The sequence below is a fragment of the Achroia grisella genome, unplaced genomic scaffold, assembly GCF_030625045.1.
Source record: "Achroia grisella isolate CSIRO2021 unplaced genomic scaffold, CSIRO_AGI_Agris_v1 utg856, whole genome shotgun sequence".
In the NCBI taxonomy this organism is placed as follows: domain Eukaryota; kingdom Metazoa; phylum Arthropoda; class Insecta; order Lepidoptera; family Pyralidae; genus Achroia; species Achroia grisella.
The window spans coordinates 934,341-956,821 of record NW_026713045.1 but is presented as its reverse complement, the minus strand read 5'-3'; the positions used below and the strand labels follow the sequence as shown (position 1 = coordinate 956,821).

General features: G+C 35.2%; 1 protein-coding gene across 3 annotated transcripts in view; it reads right to left on the bottom strand.

The window, feature by feature from the left end:
• LOC131852710 (protein muscleblind) overlaps positions 1-22,481 on the bottom strand; it is a 175,216-nt gene that overhangs the window by 117,480 nt on the left and 35,255 nt on the right. For 2 of the 3 annotated variants that reach the window (XM_059203430.1, XM_059203429.1), the window contains exon 1: positions 12,033-12,221. The exons of the other annotated variant lie outside the window; for it this stretch is intronic. The gene's annotated coding sequence lies outside the window, so the exon portion shown is untranslated. Of the gene's footprint in view, positions 1-12,032; positions 12,222-22,481 lie in introns of those variants that run through there. 3 annotated transcript variants of the gene reach the window in all.

The window sequence follows — 22,481 nt, the reverse complement described above, 5'->3', positions numbered from 1 at the left end:
ACATGTTATGACAGGGATAGCTGTCAGTCAGATTGGCTTTGGTATATGGTAAAGGCGATTTGTTGCCAATGGAAACTCGTCCCGTAACAGGTGCAATATCATTGATTACTATCCTGAGTGATAAGTTTACACGGTTAAAATATATGTTATAACAATTTCAAAGACATCGCTATTTAATAAGAATAAAGTAACACGACCATAGTTGTCTTTCATCTTTTTTTTTATTCATTGAATTCTCCAACAACTATTAAAATATTCCTTTTTAGTATAATATATGTATACACATACATACATAAGGGGTTTTTTTTATAACACAGAGGACAAACGAACATACGGCTCACCTGATGGTGGATTACCGCCGCCCATGAGCACCCGCAACACCAGGGGAATTGCAAGTACGTTGTCGCCCTTTTAAAAAGGAATAAGCTCTTTTCTTGAAGGTTTCAATATCGTATTGGTTCGGAAATACCATTGCTGGAAGGTGATTCCACAATGTGGTTGTGCGAGGCAAAAAGTTTCTAGAAAACCGCACCGTAGAAGACCGCCATTCATCCAGATGATCAGGATGGTATTTCAGTTTCTGGCGAGTGGTACGGTGGTGAAACTCAGCAGCTGGTATTAATTCGAACAATTCCTCAGAACACTCCCCGTGATATATGCGGTAGAAAATGCACAGAGATGCAATATCTCGCCGCAAAGCCAATGGGTCGAGACTGTCACATAGACGCTGATTACCAATGATTCCAGCTGCTCGGTTCTGAATGCGGTCAAATGGAAGTAGCTGGTATAGTGGTGCTCCCGCCCAGAGATGAGAACAGTATTCCATGTGCGACCGGATCTGCGCCTTGTATAATTGCAAGCGATGGGCCGCCGTGAAATACCGTCTCACTCTGCTTAGCACACCAAGCTTTTTTGAGGCTATTTTAGCCTTGTCCTCCAAATGACCGCAAAACTGAACGTCACTGGATATATCAACGCCAAGGACCTCGAGATTTGGCTTCACATCAAGGAGAGTGTCTTGAAACTGAGGAGATACGATAAATGGATTCTTTTTAGCGGTAAACGCGCAAATTTGTGTATTCTTGGGGTTGAATTGAACTCAATTTTCCTGACCCCAAACCGAAACTTGATGGAGTGAAGTTTAGATTTCGGACACAAGTTTGTTCCGGTACTCTATAACTATTGCCTGCGACATATTAGCATGGCCGCTGTACACGGCATCTCCGGTACTGTCATCCGCATAGCAATGAATGTTGTTGATTTGTAACATGTCATTGATATGCAGAAGTAATTCTTTATTGGAAACAAAACATTTTGGAACACCAGCATTCAAAAAATAAATAGATGATCGACAATGGCTTGATGCTCCGATCAGCAAAAGCTGGCGACCCATTTGCATAACTTTGAGGCAACCCGAAGGATGGTAGCTTTGAATAAAGCCTTGTGCCAAAGATCAAATGGCCTTCGCAACATCCAGACTAACATATATAAATATATAGTACAAGAAATAATCGATGTGTCAAATACACTAGAAGATCACCAGCTGAGCGACCCTGGCGAAAGCCATACTGACGATCAGAAATCAACTGGTTCACTTCTAGGTATCGTAGGAGTTGACGGTTGACAATTTACTCCATGGTCTTTGTGAATAAGAAGGTGATAGTTATGGGCCTATAGTCAGCTGGATCTGAAGGATGGTCCCTTTGAAAGAAGATCGGATGAACCAAAGCCGTTTTCAAATGTTTCGCACTACACCTGTAGACTAGCAGTACCGGAAAAGACGCGTTAGTACCCCCAACTCTCACAGCATCTGCAATGGATATCTAAAGAAAGAGACTCACCAGCAGCTTTTGGCGAAAGCCATCTTGGATGGCATCAGAAATCAACTGTCTCACACCGCGAGATGACCGGCGGTGATTGACAATTTCGTCCAGTGTCTTTGGATGCAATAAGAAGGTGATAGTTATGGGATCCTTAGTCTTTAGCATGTTGGGCCAACGATTATCCTCTCTGCGCAGTGGTGGAAAAGATGACTGACGTTTTCCTGAGCAGCTTTGGCAAGACACCTGTAAAAAGCCCGTATCCGAAAAGACTGTTTAGTACCGTTTAGTTTAGTCAGATGCCACCCATGAGTAAACGCAGGAATACCGTCATCTCATCCCAATCTGCCGGATATCTAAAAAAGAGACATACGTCGACCAGTAGGTCGGGCAAATTTTACGCGTGAGGGCACTTCGCTCCATATCACAATGCGCGAGATGACCGGCGGTGATTGCTCACTATCGTCCAGTGTCAAGTCCGGATGAGAAGTCAGCAGAAGGTACAACAGTGAAGGTATATGGTCAACAACATCAGGAATTCGTGTAGGCGAGGATACCAGTTGCGTCAAACCATACGCCAAAGCAAAGCCATGAACAGATCTCCCCGCATAGTCGGTGGTACGTGAACCGAGCCATTCAGCGTCATGGGCGTTAAAGTCACCTAGAATCACGAACTCAGCGGAGGGAATCTGTTGGAGCAAAAAATCTGTAGCTATTTGGACGTGTTCAATGAGTCGGTCAGTTTCGGTGTTACCGCTATGGGACCTGTATAAGCATGCATAGATGCGGGGGTGGTCATCGCAATCTACACGCAACCATAAAATGGACAGGTCAGTACCTTCAAGTGTACCAAGATGGCGACAGCAAATATCCTCTCTGACATAAGCGCACACACCGGCCCGTGGAATAAAATGGTATTCCAATCTATATCCAGGGTAGGTCAGGTACGAAATTTCGTCGGGACAGGATATTTGCGTCTCCGTTAGGAAGAGCAAAGCCGGCCTCGCCGTCTCTAGGTGGTGGTGGGCGGCGAGATTGGAATGAATTCCCCTGATGTTGCAAAAACTGACTCTGAGCAAGGGAAATGCCGATGGAGATTTGCTCGGTTTCCTGTTGGTCAAATTGAGCGGAGTATTGCCCATCCCAGAATACGCAGGGCAGCCTGAGTGTGATATCAGGGGTGGATTCTCCAGTAACACGGTTACTGGTACCACCCTGGGGTAAAAATCTCTTGTATTCCGGTGCCATGGTATGTAAGAAAGGGGTGGGTAGGGGAAGGAAGTAAGAAAGGGATAGGGGGAGGGGGAGGGAACCTACAGTTCACCATGCGATAACGCTTAACGCCGGTTTTCTGCCGAGGTGTGGTATTTCCCGGTTCGAGCGGCCCAATCGAGCTGAACAACCACGTGTGGTCGTACAGCTTGCTCTATCACTTTAAGAAAGGGTACAGTGATTACTGTATAGTCATTTAAAGATAAACACTGTATTGCTCGTTATAACGCTGTTTCTTTACATAATATAATATGTATTACAATTGATGAAATTGTAATGTGTGTGAGGGGAATATAAATGATATCTTCATTAATTTTACGATTATTTTAATAAAATTACTGTCATTAGTTCTTATTAATAATCAATTTTAGTGCATAAAATTAATTATTAATTATGTATTATTATATATAACTACTTTTAATTGATTCTTTTTTAAATTACAAATTTAACATAAAATAGATACTAATTATTATCCATACTGATATAATAAAGTCGAAAGTATGTCTGTCTATGTGTCCGTCTTTTTGTTATCTTTTCACGTCTAATCGAATCTTAATTTCATATAAAGATATATTGCATCAAGTGGACGAATATATGTATATCTAAAAAGTAGACGAAAGCACTGGTAATAGGTAGTTTACTATTTTACGCCATGTATAAAAATAGAATATACATATTTGTTACGATAGAATTAAAACGAGATTATTTTTAATAAAACTACATATTTCTGATATTCTTTCACTAGGAATAGATTCGGAATGTGACTTCTACGATTGTGCCAAATTTAAAGTGGCCAGCAATAAATAGCGTTGGAGAAAAACTATCATAATAATAAATAAACAAGCACGGAAAGCAGCTGGCACCCCGTGCCATTCAATAGACTTCAACAACAACTTCTCAATTCTACTGGAAGTTTTTCTGTGTAACTCGATATCTTTGCCCATTCTGCGTCAACTTCAATGATTGTAAAGTAAAACTATAAATATGTACTTGCTTATACTTTTAAGAGACTGTTCAAATTAATTTTATAGAAGTTGATAAGGATTTAGTGATAAGGCCGCCCACTGTTAGCTCTTTGTCTTATTCGATTAAATGCGGTTTTTACATATTAGTCTATACTCATATAACTGTATTCCGTAATGCAAAAGGATGCGGGTACCAGAAGAAACTTAGACTACTCTATTATGATAAAGTATTATATATATTCCTGTCTGATGAGACAAGTTACTAGAGCCAATGAAGTGTTATGTAATATGTTTTAAGGATAGAGAACAATAACATTCGATTGATCGATTCTCTCTTCATATACCGTAAGGGATTTGGTGTGAATGAATACATATGTAGATATACTGAAAATGAAATAATAAAATTCATATCGCCTTGAAAAAAAAAAATACATTGAAAACAGGACTGCATCTCTTTTTACTGTCGGTTTTTATTGGATAAGTGATCATTGATCAGTGTTATGTTTAATGGATTACCAAAAACAAATATCTACATAATGTAAAAAACATGTCAATGTATCTGTATATTAGAGAAAAACATGCAACACAATACCATAAGTACGTAGGCCGAAGGCGCGTCTCACTCGGACATTCGTGAGTACTCACTGCAGATGGCGATTAAAAATAGAGACAGGGCGATTGTTGATGCGCTGATTGCGCTAAAATAATCAGCACATAGAAAACCAGAACAGCTGATGCATCGTCGGGGCGCTTTGGACTGGAAAGGCCGGAACATGCTCGCTAAAAGTATAAATAAAAAAAAAGGAAAAAAAAAAGGAAAGGAAAGGAAAAAGAAGGAAGAAAGGAAAAAAGGGGAAAGGGAAGTGAAAAAGGGAAAAAAAAAAAAAATTGCCGAATTACGACAAAAAGTGAACTGTGAAATTAAACAATCAATAATTAAACAAAACCTGGACTATAACAAATAGTGAACTTTGAAAATAGTGTTAAAATAAGAATTCATATAATTGTATAAGCAGTGTAAGAATTCATAATGTGTATTGTTACATTATGAATTCTTACATTGCACAATGTAATGAAAACTGTGAAATTAGTAGTAGTGTAAGATTTATATAATTGTATATGCATATTGATAAATCTAATCTTCCAAATAAAGATGGGTGACACTGCATGTTGTCAACTCACCCGGCCGGCCAGCGGTGGTTCTGGGCCAGACGGATAAGGTCTGCCTCGGTGTCACTGTTAGGCAAATTGCAACATCTCGGCTGGAGTTGTACAAAAATGGAAATTAAATAAATATTATAATATTAAAGTAAATTAAAAAAGGCACGGACGAATATGTCTGTGGAAAAATGTATTTAAATATAAAAAAAAAAAAAAAAATATAAGTACATTTACTAATATAATTTATCCACAATACATTCTTATACTAGAAAACAGCCGAATTAAGATTATATTTTACAATTTGCTTCAATTATAATCGTGACGTGAAAGGTTTTATGTGGTTCATTTATGAATAATACATTATTCTGACTTTCGGCATAGCCCGAATTAGTTTTGTATAGCTAACTCGACCTCAAAAGGAGAGTGAATTGTTGAGATTTATTACGCCGTACGCGTAAAACACTCTAATAATTACTGACACAGAGTCCCAATAGACGTACCCATCAAAACCTACCTACCTGCTATTGTAGTGCACAATCGGAAATACTATTGTCACATCACGTTATATGCGAAATATGGGAAAATCTATTTACATAGAGCCAAAAGGGGGGAAGCTATTTAAGTTCCTTTTAAAGTATTGGCAGGTATAGAAGTAGGTAGGTAGGTAGGAATCATTGTATTTCAATTAACCAAACTGATAAGGGAAATTACTCAGTTTCATGAACCTATTCTATCGCTGCAAGCAAAAAAAGCGAAAGGGCCACAGACAGGCAGACAGAGTTACTTTCGCATTTATAATATTAGTAAGGATCTTATGAAATAATAATTTTTAGGATACTGTGTTCCACCTCTTCTTAGGGTATGCCATAGATGTAAATGGATGATAGGAATAGTACTTTGCCATGGTATCCTGTTGCATCTTGTTAATTCGTTAAAATTTGAAGGTAATATTCATTCTTTAGTAAATAACTTTTGTGAAATCAATTCCTGTAGAGAATCGGTAAGCATAGTTCTCTCTAAAGCACAGACTTTGAATTGATGTATTAGTGTATAGAATTATCATATTATAATAGTTAAAGTAGACGCTACTTCTCATTTTAGTGACCTTTTACATTAGTTTGCTACATAGCTAGGCGACTGTAGGAACTTATTAGCGGTGAGTAGTTTATATCGCCGTGTGCGGAACTACGACTTGAAGCTCGGACATAGCATCGAGCACTTGAAACACCTAATGAATACGTATATAGTATCAAAAGAACCACAAATCTGGATGCAAATGTTAATTAAAACACGTTTAATTATATGAAACATTTCCTTGTTACAAAAATGGCTATTTCATATTACATACATGTATACAGTATCGGTGTCAGAGAGCAGGTCGGAAGCCAGCTTTGCTGAAAGCGGGCGCTGCCACGTCAGCGCGCAATGAGTGACATGTCCTTCCGCCGAGCTCTCTATACGTTTCCACCACTATCTAGTTACATAATACACTGTGTTTGCACACATGTAAGCCCATTTCAATGAAAAATATATCTAATAAGAATTTAATGTAACTTGACTATATTGATTTTTATGATTTTTTGCAATTAACATTATTGTTATTTGTAATATGATTAGCAATCTTCAGAACGAATATAGCCACACAGTCAATTACAATGAGGTAAAGAACACGCTGTGTTGCTTATGGCGTTATTGTTCTCTTATTACCATTAATACTTAGAAAGGGAAAGTAAACACTTTCATATATTTTATAATATGTACAGCGACGCTCTCGTATTCGTATAAAATGAAAGTCGTGTCGTGAGTCCTACGGTCTAATAAATATGGAGCTCGAATGCGACCCTAATCGGGAAGGCAAAACGGCAACAATGCAAACAGGCGTGGTATCAAATTGTCGAGCATGCAAACACATTAAAGGGTGCCAAGCAAACGGCTTCTAATGATTATCCATACATTGGGCGTGGACACGTAAAAAAGAAAAGCGTAAATAAATGAGATATATTTCACTGTTCTTTGTTCTAGTAACGGGCGGCAGCTGGACGGCGGGAAATGCCGCTTATCTGACGCCGCACCTTTTGTCGGTAGGCGTTGACCCAATTCGAGTGTCACTCGCCTGCGGGCGCGCTAACAGCGTCTCTAGACAGATGATTTGGATACTACTGGCCCCTTAGTGGGTAAGAGTTTACTAAACCTTGCACTTGTGTTGTCAGACGTGTAAATCAATTTAAGCTACCTATTGACTTGCGATATAACATTAATATTAGGAAGGAGAATTCAAAGAATTATTCAGCATCATTACCCTATAAGTAGCAATTTGCCGCAATGAATTTTACGGTACTTTTGCATCAATATTATGCAAACTCGACGCTAATTTGAGGCGAAACACGAAGGTTTGGACGGTGCGCATTTGCAAAACAGCGCGGCACATTCACGCGATTAAAACTGCGAGGCCGAACGCCGGCGCGATAGGTCGCGGGGTCAAAAATAGCAAGGGCCGTACCTGGCGCCACCCCGCGCCGCTCAATGTCAACTTTCAATCACGGGGCGGCGGAAGGAAGCGGCCGGCTCGTGCGCCTATGAGGCGGCTGTAGAGGCCGCAGGGCCCTGCGATACCGCACGATACCGCAATTATTGCTTTGCCCTTTTTTACGATGCCGCGCCTCCCTTGTCTCCTTGTCGTTTACATTCCGTCAAGTTAAGCCTCTTTGTGCCGAGTGCGCTCTGACAACGTAGCGACATTCTCCTATCTGTACTTGACATTAATACACTTGGTTCTGGAAAGTGAATTGTGAGTTGATCACAATAACAATGGAAACTAATTATATTAACCTAAACTAAGTATCATTATTTAAATATTTATAAATGAGAAAAACGCTATTGAAGTTTCATTTCGCTTCCTGTAGTAGTATCAACTGGAACATAAAACTTTATTACTTTTTTCCTTAACCTTTTTGCCGTCTTTGTTTATGTAGCTGCGGGCAAAGCCTCTCCGTGCCAACAGCCGCTTTGTCAAGCACCAACTGACATTAGCTCGACCCACTGTCAGATAATTTGGGAACCAAATAAAATAACAGACTCTATTTCTTCTATTTGTTTTTCAATTGCCTTGAAATATCACCATTATGACAATTTATTGAAGGTACGTAATGAACTGATATTGATACTGTTAAACTTTTTTATTCATCGATTTGATAGATGAATTTTATATCACAGTGATGGATGCGGATGTTTTTCGTGAATTAGGTCTGTGGTTTTACTTTCTAGTTCTTCATGTAAGAGGTTTAGACATTTTTTTCTAAATAAAATCGAACCTAAAGAGTTTTGTCGTAGACAAAGATGTTTCTTATGGTGTGTCTTTGTATTAGACTTTTTGTTTCATACACGCACTATTAAGATCTCACTTATCTCTTATATAACACAACTTAATAATTATAGCCAATTAATACTTATAATAATTAATCAGTATTAAATAAATACAATACCCCAAATTCACGTGCGTAACCCAAATTTGGTAAGACTTCTTTCCAGCTAACATCTTCATCAATATGTCAATTAGTGTTCACAATGAGCAGGCCAGCACAGGTGTCTCGTGCCCAAGCCGTTTACCAGGCCATTAAGCAAATAACGGGTCCGCAGGATAAACTTGGAGGCAGTAAAGTTTATTAATGGCTCGATTACAAGCTCGACCCGAGGTGGAAAGAAGTGCTATCAATCAGTCAGGTGCGCGACGGCAGCGGCACCTACCCCCTCAGTAATGCTAATAACAAAATTCCGACGCCCCTGTTTGTTTCTCCAGAAAGGGGTGAAGATGAATATCTGAGTGCGTCGCCATCGGTTAGGCGTTTCTGTTGTAGGAGCAGGAATGATCTTTTAAATTCTGATATTCCATAATATATTAATTTCTAAATAAATCTATGGAATGGATGATAAGAAATCCACACATTTACAAATATACTTTTCCATTAGGCAGTCATCAAATGAAAGAAATAAAAATGTAAACAAAATGACCAGCAATCCGACTTTATACAGGATATTTATATATATGGGTTCAGCATTCATCTCAATATTCGACTAACATTATTTAAAAAGGGAATTCAAATGAATATTGTTATAAAAGTAGCGATTTGTAGTTTAAAAATTAAAGATACTGATGGATGAATGTATTTCTACTTCAATATATCGAGGGTTTATGATTTTGATAGAACTTGCACTTGATTCAATTGATATATTATTAATGTTATAATAACAACGTTTACAATAATAGGTGATTGAGAGAATGCCGAAAGTGGTTCCAGAATAGGCAAACCAAAGGCAGTAGAGCGCGGCTAGCCGCTGTCCGAATGGCTCAATTACAGTTAATTCGCAGCGCACACACATTCTGAGCGAGGTGTATGCATGTGCGGCGTTCGCATAATGTATGTAAATGCATGCGACCGGCCACGGCCCCCCGCTGACGCTCACTATATTGCGACATTAAACGGAATATGGTCGACGAGACAGACAATTTCGACAAAAGTCGACATTTGCAAACGTTATGCAGCCACTCATGTGCATTTAACAGCGTTTTCGAATAGCCGTCAACCAGTGTTTAAAAGACGCATAGTGATGATACGTTTTTAGATAATAGGAAATAACAAACAAACTCAGCGTTTCAGTATCAATAACCTTTAAATTTATTTATTTTACTCTAATGTTACATATAGTAGAAAGATTGCTAATATTTACAATTACTGCATTTACGAATATTTAACTAATTTCAAATCTTGTAAAGGATTAGATGTTCAAGGTTTATGTTTGAAATATATTTGATCAGATCATAAATTATGATAGTTGATATAATAAATAGGAAAGTATTATTTTTATAATAATGCACCATATACTGTTTTTTTGTTCCAGCCAATAATACGAGCCCGGACAACGTCACTAGTAAATGCTAATATCTTTTTATAAAAATGTCGTATAGCGCTAGGAATGGAGTTAATAGGTATTGGAGGTCTCATAATGTGGATGCGTGCTAATGGTCCGTTCCTTGTGTCACGTTCTCATTAAATTATTTCCCAACTCGCTCGGAGACGAGACAAGCTTCCAGTTTTAATACTACTCCAAAGTTTACAGACCACTTTTGAGTTCTAGTCAGTTGTATAATTTTCATACTGATTATAATATATGTACAGTAAATTTCGACTCAAGACTAAATGTTCATAATATGAAACAATTTATATCAAATAAGTGCTACTATAATATATGGTCAAGCCAAAAGTGAACAGAACCATCAAAATATTATAGGTAGGCATTACTTATTTAGACCTGTATACAAAATTCCGTTTTTCTAAGAATAAATTGATAGTATTCAAATAAATAAATTAAAAAAATACTTAGTACCCAAGAGTTGTTTTACAATCATATGATTGTAAAATCTTACGTAGCAAAATTTGTTGTAATCAGATTAAATACACATTTTAAATTAAAAAAGACGTATTGCATACGTTTCACAGTATGACTAAAATTTAGTAAAATATTTTTTTTCAAATAACACAAGCTTTAGTTGGATATGCGGTGTTATATTTTCCCTAATAATGTTCTGTGCATCGGATAAGTCTGCTCATGTTACAGAAATTACAGTCTTGATTCAGTAGCATCCATATATTTTGCGACATTTAGTGAGGCTCTCAATTTAAATACCTTTATCTCATCGTATGTATTACTTTATGTGGCCGCTCTGCTGCCATGTACATAGATCAAGCAGTGTTAAGGCGGCATTAAGTCAGCGTTTCAAAAACTGTCACCGACAAACAAATATGACGGGTACATAGGTAGGTATATGGAGTTGGATTCAAAATATGTGTAAATGGTGAAACTAGATTTAAACCTGTTGGTACCTACTTGGTACATTAATAACTTTTACTACAATTAGAAGGCTATAAGTAACCCACCTAGGCATATTAATTAGTTAGCTAGAATACAAGGTTTAACCTTAACTATTATAGGTACCGTATGGAATCTACCGTAGATATATGAAACTGCTTTTTTTGTCTAATAACATTTTATTTTGTTTTGATTAAGATAGTGGATCCATAGAAGTAAAAGAATTAATTTTCTGTTCTACAAACAGTCTAAAAGTAATAATTAAATATCAAGTTTGATGATTATTTTTACAATGTTGTTTAAATCGATAAAGACATTGCGTAACATAAGTAATGCTTATGTTCTTACTTATTGATAGAATATTAAAAATACAGTCTACCTATAATCACATTGTTATACGTCATTTCAATACAATACAAACAGATAACATACATTTTTGATATTGCGCGCCATCCAATTTAATATTCTATACGAACACCAAATGTATAGCAACTACCGCCCCCTATGGGCATCCGAAGCAACGTCATTGTTTTATCAAGCAAGCATTGTCATGGTGATTCATTTCATGTCAACAATTTAACCGCGTTATTGTGTAGTGCTCAAACTAGTACGTCTAATTCTAATACGTGCAAATTAAAGAAAATAAAATAAAAGTATCTCTTTACATGCCGACATAATAACGGGAAAATAAAAAAATAGCATACATTTTCACAACTGAATAATATTACATAAAGAAAGTGTTGTTTTGACACATAGACGCTTACCTAAACTCGTACATTATAAATAACAAAGAATCTAGTTATAACTACTACTAATATAATGATGACATATAGCTACTATTGTACCTAGCTCTGAAAAATATCTAAAAACTATAAGGACTGGAATTGAGCATCGTACGTGATGTCAGAGAGGTTATGTTCGCAACAAACAAAAATATTAAGGCGTTTACCTCGTTCTGTCAGTGTTCCAGGGGTCAATATCACTGTAATACCACACAGTTTCTTTCACATCAATGCAATATTATAAATTGTATATAAAATTTCGGTTTGCATCACAGAAATAACAAAATAAAACGGAAAACATTGAAAGCGGACAAGAAGCGCGGACACGAAACGGCAAGCTAAGCAGCAGCTGACTACAAGCGTCCGTACGGCATAACTTTGCAATGTGGTCTTATGTAAGTTTGTTTTCGGAGATCTTTCATCAAAATATTAATTTTTTAAATAATAGAGACATACCGCCTCCATTAAATTGCCGAAAATATTAATATAATTGTTGTTATTAGAATTTTAATGATTTGCGACTAAGGTTATATGCAGAAATTATTACAATAAATAATAAATACATTACATGAGAAATAACGACTAAAAGTTACATATTGCTCTATAACAGAGAATAAAAATAGTATATTTATTTTTAAATGGAACTACTTTAAAAATAATTTGGCACTTTTGACGTTCATACAAGGTTTAGTACACAGCTGCGCAACGTGGAGGAGTGGTGTGGGCGCGCACCGGCGCCGACTACGTTGCCCTCTAGCGGGCATATTGTAAGTTATCGATTCTCTGCATGCCGCTGCCTACTACCATTGGCTCCGCTCAGTCAGTAATTGGTTTATGTTGCTCGTTCGTAACATGAATTCAAATTTACCGCGCTCTGGGACTCAAATGACAAAGCAGGGTGTTTGTACAAAGAAAATGACCCGTTTCGGATAATAAAATCTATTACTAGGTAGGTACCCTACCTACTTAAATTCACACAGTTTGATCGCCTGTGGAAAGCAGTACCTATAGGTGATAAAATGATATGTATCTATTTTTTAAACACTTAGTCTTTATGGATAGAGAGCTTTCAGAATTAGTATTCGTAAGACATTACAATACATAATGCTAATAAAAGGAAATCAACTATAGCAAGACTCGTAGGCAGTGTGGGGGAGACGATTTTTAACAATTAGGGGATTAGGGACTCCATTTTTTTTGTCGGAAATAATTCGCAGAAATGGTATATTACTTACTAGCACTTAAGTTTTAATGATATTTAAGACCACATATTATAAAACTGTTATGTAATTTGCAATAATACAATTCAAAGTTAACCTCTGCGCATATACCTAATAGTGATAAGTTTTCCCATTGTTAGTTAGTATTTGTTCTTTAACCTGTTTGTGATACTTATTAAATATATAAATTAATATCAAGATTAGACCGAGTCGAGACGACCTCCACGTGGTCTCCACTAGAAGCCATAGTGAATTTTTTCACGTTGGATATCTTAAACTGGTGTCCCGCTAGCTTATAACGATAATTACTGTTAGTCGGGTGACCAGTAAAGACTGCCCAACACCGAAAACTTTTCTTATTAATACTATATAATTAAAATTCTTAAAATACAATAGCCTAAGTTACTCCTTAAAATATTACCTATCTGAGAGTGAAGGTACCGTCAAAACCGGTAAGGCAATTTCAGAGATAAGCAAGAACAAACAGATAGACAATTTTTTTTATATTTATGAATATGATGATATAGGGGCCGTATCCTTCATATGCATTTATTCAAGAGCTGTTAATTTGAAATAACAAACAGATACTTCAACTTATTTATTTTTATAGATTCACTCTCCGGTTGTGAAAATATCGATATCCTATAAAATAAATTAAACCAAAAGACTGTCGTAGGCTCGCCTCCTATTATTTGAAATACTATTTCAGTCATAAATGTATATTTTTATTACTATTTAGATCCGATTTTTTTTCTTTTAAGGCGAAAGAATTTATTTGTTTTGAAATATTATTTTCTAATGATCCATCTAATCATTAGAAGGAACAAAAAAGAAACTAATTCCGTATTTTAACATGTACAAAAATGTCTTTAACGTCATTACCTATGCATTAAGTGAGATCTGCTAGGGGATACACGACAAAAGGTTTGCGACTTTATTTAAATCTAATAACCGAAGCAATGTTTTCAAAAGGGGTGATAGAATGAAGGGAAGGTTTCGGCACCCGACGGGCACTGGCCCACAGATTTCCCTAAATAACATTACGTTTTGTTTCATAAATCGTTCAAGAAAATAATCCCGAAGCAGAAGAATGCTCAGCATAGTTATTTACTAAATGTTGGAAAAAAATATATATACACATATTGTAGACTTGAAATGAATAACGTCACGGTTTTTTGTTTGATCATTTATATAATTATTTGTGTTTTGTACATTTTCTAATGAAAATACCTTTAATTAAATATAATATCTATTGTTTGTAATAATGTAATAAAAATGTTTGAAACGTCTTCTGCATCCATTTAGGATGCAGAAAGATATGAACTCGACTCGTCATTGGAGTACGTTTTTGTTCAGTGTATCTTATACAGTGACATAATATGTAAGAATTATAAAAAGTGAACAAGGCTGTCATTGATATATATTAAATTATACGTCGTATTATAATCGCCAAGTCTAAGAAATGTCTTCCTTTTAAACTTTTTGTATTTCCTCGTGGTATATCTATTATAAAATGAGAACTAGTAATGGAACGGAAATTGGTTTCTTTCCACCATATAAAATACGCCAGAAGCTAAATCAGGCTGACAGCTGTGGAGAAATTACACGATACGCGTTTATTTCAGGAAACATTATTTAAATGAAGATTTTCAAAGCGAAAAAGTTTGGGGAGGTCGATTCTCGTTCGCATGCATCGCGTGCCCCGGCATACCACCGTGTGTAGAAAACTTTTGCACTTTCCAAGATGCATAATAAGTTCGAAATATCCAGTTAGGAACCCGGCACTTCCCCTAGAAACAGTAGATTTTATATTTCATCCCAGACAGTAAAAAATTAAATAAAGTATTCATCTCAAGTTCATAATGTACATATTATCAAGTAAAGATAAATAGCGAAATACAATTAGTTTTCAGAACGAAAATTAGAGCAAATAAGATAGTGTTAGCGAATTTATTTGCTAGAGGGTAGTTGTGAATTTTGTACGCGTGGTGCATTATTCGGCGCACGTAGAGCGCTGTCTGCACGCGGGCGGAGGCGCTGGCGCGGCGACGGGCGTGCCCAATATTCCGTCGACTACCACGGTCTGTACTGCGCTCCTTTATCACTGAACCTCGTTTATTATTTAACGGTTCATAGTACTGAAATATACTTACAGCCGCACGTGAAGCTGACTGCTCTGAGTGTTTTCCACATGACAAATTGATGCTTCGTTCTCGCATTGCACACTTTGAGGTATTATGTACTGACGAATACTAACGTACAATTAGAAGAGACACCACACTTGCACCCGCTTTGCAATCAAATGCAGCGTTAGCGCTGGAATTCACGCTGTCACTCCGGAGACTATATACTCGTAACTGGCTTTATGCGCTTAGTTAGTTGTAACCAAACTGTATATTTTGATATAATTTATCCACATACATGCCTACACATGTAAAATATGCCGTTTCGTGTAAATATTTAGGAAAATGTTGTGTATGACATTTCAATAAATTAAAGCAAATTAATTATATTTTTAATAAATGTTTCCCGCGTACGTATGATAGCTAAGATCTGTTCATACAACTCCGTTCTATAAATTTAAAAGGTGTCTCAACTATAAACATCTAATACGTAAAAGCAATCTCCAAAGAGGTAATAGGAAGAGGATTCCGTGAATATTTATTACCGGTCTCTAAACCGTTTCTCGGGTAATTCGGTACAAGCAAAGCGACATTATTTTTGTAGTAATTTCGGCGAATGTCCTTTAAAATATTCAGAGTGCTGTAGCTGTGCCCATTAACGTGCCCGGGCGCAATTCGGAGCAGGGAGTCGTCCGCAAATGGCGGCGATATCATTAACTTGACCCCCGCAACTATCCACCACCGTGCAACTTTTTCCCAATATTACACAAGAGAGGTATTTGCGACAGTGGGTACTCTAGGTGCCCGCTCAAATTTGTTTACGTTGCCTTACACGTGTAGGTAGGCACCTAGCGAACAACTTTGGGGCGGATAACATAATTTTGTGACAGATTACATGGTTTAGAATGCTCGCGGCATTATTGTCTTCAGTCCGTTGCGGACACAATTTTAATTCAATTATCTAAAGCATTTTATTTTTTATTGTATGAAATATTAAGGATTTGATATGTACGAGTATCTAGTAGTAAGATATTATTTCATTGAGCTCATGTTTCATATGTTGAAATACGCGATCACGTAGACGAAGGCTACCGCTAATGCCACTCTTACATCGCATAACCCTATCAATAATTATATCAAATCAAACAATTTATCCTCTTCTCTTTTAATTTCTACTATTTTTTCAAAACTAGCTCGTAGTTCGGCTATTACTGGTTTAAATAGTGACTATTAACAATTATTGATTGATAATTGGCGTCAGCAATATGTGTTCATATATATATATATAGATTCAACCATTCCCTTCTCAGTAAGTACGTCTCCAGAGCGCTTATATAATAAATCTATTTCCCTGGACAATTAATATGACGCCATCTAGTCACAAGTTAAGCAGAGCTTATGTAACGCGTACTAGACAAGTGATATACTATACTATAATACTAAATTACTTTTTTTCATAATTTTATATACATATAAAATGCTTAGACAAGGCCTATAAAAAGTATACAAAGGAATGCAAATGTTTTATCATGCGAGGAATAGAACCCGCGACCGTTGGAAGTAAGATGGTGTGCTAGACCTCTTGGTCATCGAGGTCTTCTTAATACATATACTATTGTAAATATTTAATAATCAAATTAGTGGGCAAGACGGAGGTAGTTTTATATACTTAATTTATATTTTTGTCTAGAAGAAATAGAAATAATAAATAAATAATTTTCAATAAAAATTAAATTATTAAAGAGAGAGTATTCCTACAAACATTGGAAATAGATTACGGTGTTTTTCACTAGGGGAATAAGAAGCTCCCCTATTTCCGCTTATAGAAAATATGTAGCGCGGTACGAAAATAGGTGTATGGAATTTGTAAACCAAACTTACGGAGGGATTCTTAGATAAAGAAATAACGGTGAAAACCTACTATCCTTTAATCTTAGACCGTTGAAACATTGTAGATATGGCAACATATATATTATATTATTTTTATATTAGGTAATAACTTTATTGTAGGTGGCTAATATGAGTGTATAGGGGGGAATGGTATTGTTAGTAATGGCGACTAAGGAACCCATTGGTGCACGTGTTCTGCGCTACCATTATCAATAATTTGAAAAAAGAGTATCTAATATATAAAATTAGGATGAAAAACAAATATACTAGATATATTTTTTTTATTAATATAATTTTAAAATAATTTAAGTATGTAATATAGAATAGTACCTATACGCGCTGACAGAACTACAAAAATAATATCTATCTTTAACCTCCATAATCTATCTTGGTTATGGAGAACTACGTTTAACAGGTTTTCTAACAATAAATAAACAGCAATATTATGATACCGATATTAATTATATTTTAAAAGTCTCTTTTGTATGAAGTCGTATGTTATTTACTGAATACAGCCGAACTAACCAATTGAGTTTCATGTTTCTTGTCCTTCAGCTAAAATACTTAGGAGTAAAAGGAAAATAAACATATTGCGTTATATATAAGGAAAATTATGAGATGATATAACAGTATTTTTATTGAGCAATTTGTTATTACAAGAAACTAATAAAATGTATAATAACTTTGACTTGGTTTTTGTTATGTATTTGGGGACTTGGTTGACCGTGTTACACATACACATATCTACTTAATAGTGTTTCATCTTATTAATATTACAAATGCCAAAGTTTGTAAGTATGGATGTTTGTTACTGTTTCACGCAAAAACTGCTGAACGGATATGGTGAAACTTTACAGTAACATAGCTTGTGCATCAGAATAACATAGGAATTTTATTGAAATTTAACGCGAGTGAAACCGCGGGCACAGCTAGTATAGAATAAGTTGTCATATAGAATATATATATATCGGAAATTTGATACCATATGACAAACAAGCCACATTGGCATATCTGTCATGTGGTATCAAACCACGGGCACAGCTAGTACAGAATAAATTATCATGCAGAATTTATATACATAGAAAATTGGATACTTGCGGTATCAAATTTTAATCTTGTACATAGTCACCTACATGGGTACCTCAGTCTCGTCTAGTCCAGCCATTAAGCAGCTTGCTTTATAAGCTGTGATGTGGTTTCAATGGTGGGACTTGACACTGAAGTTACGACAGAAGTCTTCTAATACCTAATGGTTATTTGTATAGAGAACTCTACGTCTCCACTGCGGAAAATAATAACCGTCATCTATATATTATAAAAATAACAAAGTAGTCATAATAAATGTAAATGTAACACCTTGTACATTAAGATATAAGGCATAGTTAAGAACTAAGGTATTAAGCCTTATGTGTCAATCTCTAGTGTCCAACTCAAATTAGGTTTTATAAGCAAAATCGCATTTTGTCATTTGATTTAGTATCGGCTTAAACTGAAAACGTAAATCTATGGAGTTATGTCAATTTTATACTTTTTAATTATATATGCAGTTATTTATAACGTTAGTAGCAAAACTGCTGAAATACTTTTGTTGTAATAATTATTCAAATTTATAATTAGGTCTGATATATTAGATAAGTATCATACAAGTATACGTATTTTGTTATTAAAATATTAGAGAAATGTAGGTTTCTCGAAATCAAGTTTTGTATTCAAGCAGTCTTGCGCAAGCCACTATTATATTGTATTTATTATTTATTGAATGACGTGTCTATTCGTTTAAATTCTTCCGACAGCTTTGTAACGAACAAACGCTTACCTGAATAGAGCGGTTCTTTCAGATATGCAGAGCAAATTATAAGGCGTTCCGTGAGGCGCTGTGCAAATTTGAATTTATGAAGTTTTACTTTAAAATGAGCACTCTTCCTAGGTACTGGTATAAACGTGGAATTATCATGGGAAATGGCTCAAGTATAACTAGACAAATGCTAGTGCTCTCACATGTTTAAGTAATTCAGTATTTTTTAAGCAATGAAGTTGAAAATAACTTGTTGTAATTCCAAACAAAGAAAAATGTGTATGAATGACTATATTAATAAAATAATAATAATGAATATAATCTTCTTTCATACACATTTTCCTATTGTAAATAATACAAAATTGTATTACAAGCTTGCCTATAATAAGATAAATGAATAATTTGTAGTCGTGTCACAAAGTTAAGTTTGTTTTATAGATAATATATACTGCATAGATGGCTTTATAACCGCTAATTAAGGCATTTAATGACAAGCAATATTTTAGAAAATCAGTTTCTAGTTAATATTTAGTGCCGTAGTACACCGGCTCTACCTCCTACGTCTTACTAAGAAACAAATTGTGTTTACCAGCGGGGGCCTTTGCTCTTAATATGAAAATATGGTTCACTACAAAGAATCGTCCATTTAATTTGCATTAGTCTGGTCGTTCTCGTAATAAGCTTGCCTAGTTACCTACTGGAATTTTGCATAGTCATGGTTTGTTACTTACATACACTGTTCACTTCTCTCTTTATATTCATTTTTATTAAACTCTATGAATTACAATTAGCCTTTAAAGATGGCGGATTCACCCACTGATCGCCAAGTTCATATAAAATAGTAATATTAGTACTTTTTAAATTGCATCAAAGGTAGTACAAGATATTTAAAAAAAAAAACAGTTTTAGCTTTCAGAAAAAAATAGATAATTTCATTTTTACATTATTAGCTTGCGGGATTACTCATACCAAATCGCATTAATATATTTTAAGTATAATAAATTAATACTAAATATAAATCTTTTAACGGTACACTAGTTTAAAACACTGTATAGCAATTAGAATATTTATTCTACATATTATAAACTTATAAGTATTAAAATAGTTTCTAATATAAATTAAAAATAAATAAAATAATACGAGCTAAATAGTTTGCATTAAATAACGTTTCCGTCCAATCTTCATAGTTGCTTGTTCAAATTAGTTAAACTTCTAAGGCCTTAAGTGGTCACCAGACGCAGGTAAACCAATGTAAACTTGAAACTCTAAAGCACGTTATATATTGGTCTACAGTTAAAACTTACTTGCGGGTGCTTTTGGGCCTGCAAATAAGCAAAGGGTCCAGTCCGCAAGTTGGTCAAGTCGCGCGGTAAATTATAGACTGTCAACTGGACACAAGTAACCTGTTGATGCTGAGTAAGTCGCCGCCAGAGAGGGCTGTTTGTTTTGGACAAGATAACAGTTTGTACACTCATTGTATTATTATTCTCCTAACGTCAGATGATTACTTGAACTTACGGAGAGTCCTAATCATGTTGACATCGTTTCAGTTTTGAGTCACATTATTGTTTGCTCACGTTCTTATGACCCGCTTAAGAGATAAGAAACTTCCGCGATATAATTTTGGTTCAATGAAACGAAGTGTATATAGATATATATATATATTAGTGGGTCATCCGTCTTCGCTTGAGTCGGAAGTTTCTGTATTGTATCTTACATAGAAAGTGGAAATCAAATAACGCATGGTAATTAAGTTCAATGAACTAAAAAATTTTTTTGTATGATGTAGGTAATCTTAGTAAATATTTCATTTACATAATGTTTACAACTGACAGCAGCAATGAAAAAATTAATAGTCTTTTATAGGTAAGTACTATTAATGAAAGCTTTATCATTAACAAATAATGTTTAGTTTAATAAAATATCATGTATCTAGTGTCGGTTATAATGCGTAATTATGTAATGCAAATAAGTAAGTTCCAACTTTACTTTGTATAGAATTACCTTATAGTTATTTTAACGCAATTATTCAATCTCTTTAGTTATTGTTACAATTGTGATTGTGTCAATTCGAGTCGAATTATGTCGTTCGAAATAATGGCATACACTAATCAATTAAGCAGACAAGGTTGTAACTTTTGTATATACACAAATATAAATATTAAACGAACATGCAGATATTACAGATATAACACTCAGAAATATACATTTAAATGCAATAGATATCACTAACCAACAATGATGTAATTACCACATTAAAATGACAAAGGGGATTGTGTTAAAATCTAGTATGATTCAAGTTTTATCAGTACATGAGACATTGTATAATTTTGTTTGAAAAGGAAACGACGATGCATAGTCATGTGATACATATAAATAATTTTGGTCCGTCTGCATAGTGAGCCGTTTCATCGGCTGAGAGGATTCTACCGTCGAGGCGTCGGTGCGCTGCCAGTTTAGTTTGAAATTTCATTCTTTTCGAACACATATCTCGCCTTCGTTCGGGAATCTACTTTACATTTCTCATCCTAATGGCCATTGAGAGAAAATTGGAAAAGAAGTTTCATGTTCGAGTTTCTATTTCTCGAACCAAGATCAGGAAAGGGAATAGTTTAGAAAGTATCGGATGAAGTTTAAACAACAGCGCGTTTGTGTCAGTGCGGATTAGGAAGTACTGCATTTTTGTGAGTGAGGATAATTAGGTAGTTACCCACAGTTGCTTTTGTATTTTAATTATTGTAACACTAGTTGTGCTCGTGGTTTCACCCGCGTTAAATTTCAGTAAAAAATATTGCCTGTATATTATTCTGATGCATAAGCTTTAACTTTAACTTATGCTTAAGCTTTACAGTAACATATACTGTAAAGTTTTATCAAAATCCGTTCAGTAGTTAGTTTTTTTATCCAAGCTCATAGACTTTCGCGTTTATAATATTATCAAGATTAAGATTTAATACCACTTTATGTATCGTTTTTTAAGGTTAACATTAAAAGAGGTGTAGAGCGTCACTTTAAATATGTTATGATAATATCGATAGACTTTTCTAGTGAGAATTTGAAACACTAAATTTATTAGGTATACGAATTTTTCTTTGGTGATTTGTAAATGTAAGCACGACGTATTGCTAAACTGTACGTTAGACATAGTACCTAATAGCTGGCAATGATACTTCATTTTGTATTATTTAAAGTGAAGACCCTATACGTACACTATAGACCTACATAGCTAAGAAAAATCAAATTAATAAACTCTAGCAGGAACTACAATTTCCTTGAAATATTTTATAGATTCTATAATTTCAATACGCAACGAATATTCTAATATATCTAAATTAATTAGAAAGATCAAACTAAAATTGAGATTTAGGAAACAAATCTGATATAAGGTTTGTAAATGGCATTCACATTATATTGAAAATAATAATGAACAACAATATTAATTCTATTTTGATGGAATAAGGGTGTAAAATAAAACTAAACTCAAGTACAAGTTAGGTTTAACCCCAGGTAGAATAAAGAATAGTGGCGATGCACTGTTTTCCTGGAATTCCGATTAAGGGGAGAGGGGTGCAAGTATATAGAGGCGGT